Source organism: Papio anubis, chromosome 14 (genome assembly GCF_008728515.1).
Source record: "Papio anubis isolate 15944 chromosome 14, Panubis1.0, whole genome shotgun sequence".
In the NCBI taxonomy this organism is placed as follows: domain Eukaryota; kingdom Metazoa; phylum Chordata; class Mammalia; order Primates; family Cercopithecidae; genus Papio; species Papio anubis.
Window position 1 is genome coordinate 57,194,363 of NC_044989.1, and position 7,701 is coordinate 57,202,063.

Genomic DNA, 7,701 nt, shown 5'->3' on the forward strand with positions numbered 1-7,701 from the left:
GCGGTGTGCTATAAATATTGATGTGATCACCCCAAACTGGCAGGATGCCTAGGAAGCCATGAGAGGTTTAGATAAAGGATTTTCATAAAGGTGTGTTCAATTGCTTCCCACCCTTCTCTCCCCACCCTCTCCTTTGGAATCTACATAACTCCAACTAAGTCTTCTCTGTTGAGTCCCCAGACTGAAAACCATTCCAGGTGTTCTGTGGATAGTGCTGAATCCTCTCCCCTTTCTGAAACACAGCACCTAATCGTTTTATCTTTAACATTTGATACAGTTTTGACAGCTCTAGCAGCTTCCCCCAGCTGGCTGCCTATCTGGTATAGTGAAAGGATGCCTGGCGTCAGCTGCTGGTGAGGAAGAAGCCAGGCCATTTTAGCTGCAGGGGCAGAATTTTATGCTGTGATGTTCTTTTCAGTTCAGGGGACACTTTCCAGTAATCAAGTTGACAGCCTTTCTTAAAGTCACATGCCAGTCAGAAAATTGTTCTGTTTCTGAAGATTGAGCAAATGCTGATGCTTACAGTGCCAAAAAGCCAGTTCTCTTGTGGCAGATTTGTTGTTTCACTACTGTTTATTAATCTTCACCAACCACAAGACTGAAGGTCAAAATAGAGTGTCATCATGTAATCAGAAGTATACATTACTTCAGCGGACTACATTGCAGATTACTTCTGCAATTATATACACATTTTTAATTCAAAATTATTAAGTACCCAATATATGTCATGCACTGTTCTAAAAGTACGTTGATACAGGGATGAGCAAGTGGAGAAGACAGATGAGGTCCCTGCTTTCAGCTTGTCTTCTGATTACAGCAACTCCCAATAAACAAATAAGGAACATATCAGTTATAAAGTCTATTTGTAACACTAAAGTAGAACAGAAGAGTGGGTGGTTACTGTAGACCAGGGTCAGAAGTACTCTGAAGTGTAAGTTTTTAAAAGTTTTCAGAAGATTACCGATGAGAATGGTTTCAGGCAGCATGAATAGCTCATGCAAAGATTTTAATGAAGATTTAATGCGAGAATGTTTTTGAGGAACAGGTGGAAGCCAAGTTTGGTTAATACTTTTGACTATTTTTAAATATTAAGTGATAATAAAGGCAAAGCTGATTTAGCGTGTTTGGAAGGAGAATGAAAGAACCACAAATAAATTGTGTGGCTGCAATTCTTTAGGAATATTTTACAGAGAGTAACTTTAAGCCCTTCCGGCAAAGGTCTGGGAGACTAAGATTAAAAGCACATGGCAAGATCACCCAGTCTCATCCCAGATGAGGATGTTGTTGGGTAAGAGGCTCTATTTTGGGTCCCTTGCAGGAGTTTTACCTCAACAGGCTCTCTGAGGATCCTAGTTTGAACGAAAACCCATTTTCCTTGGAAAGCAATGACAATTCCCTTCTTTTGTATTTGCTCTTAGTGCTTGGCATAAAAGTTAATAAATGTTGAGTGTTCAGATTTTATAGATGATACCAGTGTGTAAGCAAATGTGAAAAATTTGATTCCCTGCTTGGAAACCTAGAGTAACTGGAAAGCTCTGTGGAATGTCTTGTCCTGGTGGACACCATTTCTGCCACTCTGAAGCACTTGGAGAGATAGAAGTCTGTGACAGAAAAAGACAGATGATTCAGAATATCACTTAACATTGACCTAAACCTTTGTTTTTTGATATTTGGAAATGAATACTCTCTGAGGAATATCAATGAATTGCAGTGACTAGACTACTTTAATTCAACTTCCTTTTGTAATCTCATAAATATACTTACTCCAGAAGAGCTGAAGAGGTTTTGTAATGTAGAGTAGAACATGCCTCAGATTATTATCTTAAGGACATATACTTTCAAAAAGTAGGACATATTGACTAAATTTATGTGACTTTATTTATATAGGGGAGATTTTGTTTGGAACAAATTTAGGGGGTTGTTTTCTTCTGAACCTAAACTATCACATTCCCCCAAAATTTCTGCAGGGAGTATGATGGTTAAATTGGTGAAAGTTCTTTTCAGAAATGGTCTGGGAAATGCAATTAGGTTTTGTTAGGTGGAGAAGTAACTCAGGAAATTTTCTCTATTCAAGGTTTGATAATGGTGGCTAAAAAAATGTTCTTACATTTAAATGACAATTGACAGCTTAAGAAAGACAGGTTGGATCCCTGTGCTGATCTTCAGAAACTTAAAGTTAGAGATCAAATAATTCTGACTAAAAGCCATATTAAAGAGCCTGGCTAATGTGAGAAATAGATTATAGAGTCTGATCACAGGCTTTATTCAGAAATTGGATTTCATAGATACAATATGAATTGCACAAAGCAATCTATCCAACAGGGGAAGGACTTGATGGTACTTAGAGATGTCATTTAGAAGAGTTTGAAAATATTTGGTATTTTAGTTTATTTTAAGTGACAGATGAATGGAAGTAAGCTAAATATTTGATATCAAGGACTTTTTAAATACAATAAAAATTATATGAAATTATTTAAAAATCTTTAAGAACTTTGGCAAAACTATAGGACTTTAAAATCAATCCTATTCTTTGCAACACTAACTGCTTTTGTTCTTGATTGGTGAGGCAGTAAACATTTGTGAATATGTCTGATCTCTGCTGAATTTTGATTGAAAAAAAAGAATGGGCATTTTGATACTTATAACCTCTTTTTTTCTTGGGCCTTCTGACCCTTACAAAATAGAACTGTCAATTGAATTAACTTTTTTTTATTGAATACTTTCTTGTGCAAGGGACTGTACTTGAAGAAACATGACAAAATGAGTACAACAAGGTCTCTGCCCTCCAGTTGTTTAATCTACAGACAGAGAAATCTTTCTATTGCCTGTTGGTTATTACCATCCAGAATTTCTAAATAACCTTAAATTTAACATATGAAAGACTAGATTGAACACCTCTTTCTTTATAATTCTCACTTTAGTTAATGTCAGTGGTGCCTCAAGTTGTCTCCCAAGCCTGAAATACAGAAGTCATTCATTTTTTTTTTAATTATTATACTTTAAGTTCTAGGGTACATGTGCACAACGTGCAGGTTTGTTACATATGTATACATGTGCCATGTTGGTGTGCTGCACCCATTAACTCATCATTTACATTAGATATGTCTCCTAATGCTCTCCCTCCCACCTTCCCCCACCCCATGACAGGCCCCGGTGTGTGATGTTCCCCTTCCTGTGTCCAGGTGCTCTCATTGATCAATTCCCACCTATGAATGAGAACATGCAGTGTTTGTTTTCTGTCCTTGCAATAGTTTGCTGAGAATGATGGTTTCCAGCTTCATCCATGTCCTTACAAAGGACATGAACGCATCCTTCTTTATGGCTGCATAGTATTCCATGGTGTATGTGTGCCACATTTTCTTAATCCAACCTATCATTGATGGGCATTTGGGTTGGTTCCAAGTCTTTGCTATTGCGAATAGTGCCGGAATAAACATATGTGTCCATGTGTCTTTATAGTAGCATGATTTGTAATCCTTTGGGTATATAACCAGTAATGGGATGGCTGGGTCAAATGGTATTTCTAGTTCTAGATCCTTGAGGAATCACCACTGTCTTCCACAGTGGTTGAATTAGAAGTTATTCTTGAAGCATCTCTTCATGTACTCCTCACATGCAATTAATCAAGTTATCTTAAATCGATCTCCTCAATGTCTAAAACCTGAGTTTTAATTCTCATGTCAGAGGTCATAGTTACTGTTCCTGAATTAGTTTAATAGTTCCTTAAATAACTTCTGTGCATATGTATATCAGCATAAAGTTATCAATTAGCTTTTCTTGAAAAGACTCTCTTTTATAATGAGGGTTTTATCTATCTTAACTTTCTGTTGTTTATTTTAAAAATAATGCTTGATTATGGTGAAAATTTAAATAGGAATCCAAATAACACAAATTACTATAATTTACTGAATATTTATTATGTCCTATGTGGTATTCTCAGGACTTTAAGCATATTCTTTCACTTATTCTCACAATAACCCTATCAGGTAAATACTATTAATATCTGTATTTTAGCATTAAGCAAACAGTGTTTAAAGGTTTATTACTTTTATATGTTTTTTTTTTTTTGAGGCCGAGGTCTCGGCTCTGTCACCAGGCTGGAGTGCAGTGGCCAGATCTCAGCTCACTGCAGCTCCGCCTCCCGGGTTCACGCCATTCTCCTGCCTCAGCCTCGAGTAGCTGGGACTACAGGCGTCTGCCACCTACGCCCGGCTAGTTTTTGTATTTTTAGTAGAGGCGAGGTTTCACCGTGTTAACCAGGATGGTCTCGATCTCCTGACCTCGTGATCCGCCCGTCTCGGCCTCCCAAAGTGCTGGGATTACAGGCTTGAGCCACCGCGCCCGGCCTATATGTTAAAATATATTGCATTTTCATAAAAATAGAGATTTCATTTTATTTTTCTTAGCTAAGTAAAACATTTGACTGATCCAGGCTATTTTTAATAGATGGACTGATTGAATGTTTACTGAAATACAAAATCAGATAATGTCTTTGATAATGGTTTGCCTTTGATAGATCTTTTTTTTTTTTATTTGGGTAGGTCTGTCACTTACAAAGATACTGTGATGACAGTTTATACAATGTTTTATTGCGCAATCTGCCACATTGCGCAAACACTGAACTTCATGTTTTTGTTCAATAAATGAGGCTTGAAGACTAGTTGATATGCTATTAAACAGATCAGGAGTGATGAGGACTCAGTGAGAGAAAACCATATGAAAAGCAGAGGTCAGGAGTTACAAGCCCATAGAGATAAAGTGACCAGAATTTGGTGTTCAAATGAACCATCCAAGAGAACTCCAGATCTGTGAGAGCAGCTGGAGAAACAGTGACTTTGCAATATTACAAAGACAGCAATTCTGGCAGAGATCCCGGGTTGATGGATGATTTGGATGTTTGATTCTAATAATACAGTAGTTTCATCTGTTTGTTAAATTTTTAAATGATTATTCTTCCTCTTGAGTAATTAATGCAAGTTTCTCCTATTTCCATAGTACTTTCTATATCATTTCCAGTCTCCATTTCACTATCATATCTATTAAAGGAAAGGCTCTCATGAAAGCAATTTAGACTAACATGCTTTTTCTTATGGGGCATTATATATATATATATAGAGAGAGAGACAGTAACAGGCTGAATTCACTTTATTTTTCTTGTATAAAAACCCTATGTTGTAGCCACAGCTGGAGCCTGGGTCCGCTGCACGGAGACCCTGGTGTGGGTCTTGACAAGGTGGTCAGTGAATTCCTGATAGGGAGACTTGGTAAATACAGTCTCCTTCCAGAGGTCAGGGGTCAGGTAGCTGTAGGTCTTAGAGATGGCATCAAAAGTGGCCTTGGCTGCACAACAAAAGAACCCCAGGAGGGTCAGTGGTGTGCTTGAGGCAAGTCTCCCAACCCCAAAATTGTCGCACTCCTAGGAACAGAGAGGCCATTCTGGGCGGGTCTGTCATGTATTAGGAGAGCCTTTCTCTGCCTCCGTGAAAACACGCCAAGCACACACCGGACCCGTGTGGTTAAGCGGAACTGAGAGACCATGGCTATGCCCCATTCCTGGACCACCTACCGAAGTTGCCCAGGGTGGCAGTGCAGCCCCAGGCTGAGGTGTAGCAGTCATCGATACCAGCCATCATGAGCAACTTCTTGGGCACAGGCGCTGAGACGATGCCAGTGCCCCAGCGGCCTGTCACCTTGCAAGGGACGGTGTGGGCCTTGCCGATCTTGTTCCCCCAGTAGCCTCTGCGAACGGGGACAATGGAGAGTTTGGCCAGGATGATGGCCCCACGGATGGTGGTGGCCACCTCTTTGGAGCACTTAACACCCAGGCCAACGTGGCCATTGCAGTCCCCGATAGCAACAAACACCTTGAACCTGGTGCTCTGGCTAGCACGGGTCTGCTTCTGCACCGGCATAATCTTCCAAACCTCGTCTTTGAGAGAGGCCCCCAAGAAAAAGTCAATGATCTCAGATTCCTTAATGGGCAGGGAGAAGAGGTAGATCTCCTCCAGGGACTTGATCTTCATGTCCTTGACCAAGCGGCCCAGCTTGGTGACGGGCATCCACTCCTTATCCTCGGCCTTGCCTCCGCGAGCTCCGCGGCCTCGGCCCAGCCCGGTCCATGGCCGCAACCCCGGCCCCGGATGCCACTGCCGAAACCTCCGCAGAAGCCACCGGGATTCCCCATCCCAGGAACACCAGGGCCTCTGGGCCCCCCGACTGCACCGGCGTCATCCGCCATTTTGTGTTTTCTCAGAAAAGAAGGCGGCATTTATATTTTAAATCTACTTTTTGATTATGAAATTGTATTGTGTAAACAACAAATTAATACAAACTTAATGTCTTGAAACAAGAAAATTTAGAGTTTTTTAGATCAGAAGTCTGGGTGCAGTTTAACTGGGTCCTCTGCTTAGGGTATGACAAGCTGCAATGCAGGTGTTGTCTGGGGCTGGGTTCTCATCTGGAGGCTCACCCAGGGGAAGGTCCACTGCCCTCTCACATAGTTGTTGGCAACATTCGGTTCCCTGTGATTTTACACTTCATGACAGTTTGCTTTTTCAAAGCTAGCAAGGGGACAGAAAGAGAATAGAGAAAGTTTGCCAGTAAGAGTAAATACTATACAATGTAACATAATCATGAGTAAAGGCTATCACCTTTACCACATTCTGTTGGTTAGAAGCAAAGCACAGGTACTGCCCACATTCAAGGGAAGGAAATTCATAAGGATGTCAACAGCACAAAGCAGAGATCATAGGACTGTGATCATTTTTAAATTAAATTAAATTAAAATTGTTTTAATGTGTTTTAGGGATAGAGTCTCATTCTGTTGCCCAGGCTAAAGTGCAATAATATGATCATAGTTCATTGTAACCTCAAACTCCAGGGCTCAAGCGATCCTCCTGACTAAGCGTCCTGAGTGTTTGTGAGTAGAGATGCACACCATCGTATTGATCTTAAAATCTGCTTGACACAGGATTAGAATTGGCTCTGGTTAACAACACACTGTAATTTTATTTTATTTTTTCTTTTTCAGGTCTCCTCTAAAATCAGTATATTAATTTTGATTAATGAAGATTTAATGTTATCTACTTTCTGTTATTCTAATAACAGCAAAATATAGCCTGCCATGAAATGGTTATTTTTTCTATTTACTCTTCTAATTTACATATTAGTTCCAAGTATGGTAAAAATAAAACAACATAATAACAGCAGTCTAGTAAACCAGAGCCAATAGTAGTAAAAAACCAAGTAAACAAACAGAACACAATAATGAAGATGTAATAATGTAAACCTAACACTATGTGTTCATGCTTTCCCTGCTCAGACTGGCTCAGTGAATCCTACTGTTCTGGAAAACAAGAGTTTAAAGGACAAGCATTCCTATACAACAATAATAGACAAACAGAGAGCCAAATCATGAGTAAACTCCCATTCACAATTGCTACAAAGATAATAAAATACCTAGGAAAACAACTTATAAGGCATGTGAAAGACCTCTTCTAAGAGAACTGCAAACCACTGCTCAAGGAAATAAGAGAGGACACAAACAAATGGCAAAACATTCCATGGTCATGGATAGGAAGAATCAATATCATGAAAATGGCCATACTGTCCAAAGTAATTTACAGATTCAATGCTATCCCCATCAAGCTACCAATGACTTTCTTTACAGAATTAGAAAAAACTACTTTAAATTCCATATGG

General features: G+C 39.6%; 1 non-coding gene and 1 pseudogene across 2 annotated transcripts; both read right to left on the bottom strand.

Annotated features, from left to right (window-relative positions):
• Positions 1 to 5,123: 5,123 nt before the first annotated feature.
• On the bottom strand, positions 5,124 to 6,507 carry LOC100997508 (annotated as a pseudogene). The gene is made up of 2 exons (XR_002516649.2): positions 5,567 to 6,507; positions 5,124 to 5,340 (listed from the first exon to the last, which is right to left on the bottom strand). The product of XR_002516649.2 is annotated as a 40S ribosomal protein S2-like (transcript).
• Positions 5,404 to 5,536, bottom strand: LOC116270418. The gene has a single exon (XR_004178456.1). It is a non-coding gene; the product is annotated as a small nucleolar RNA SNORA64/SNORA10 family (small nucleolar RNA).
• Positions 6,508 to 7,701: the final 1,194 nt, after the last annotated feature.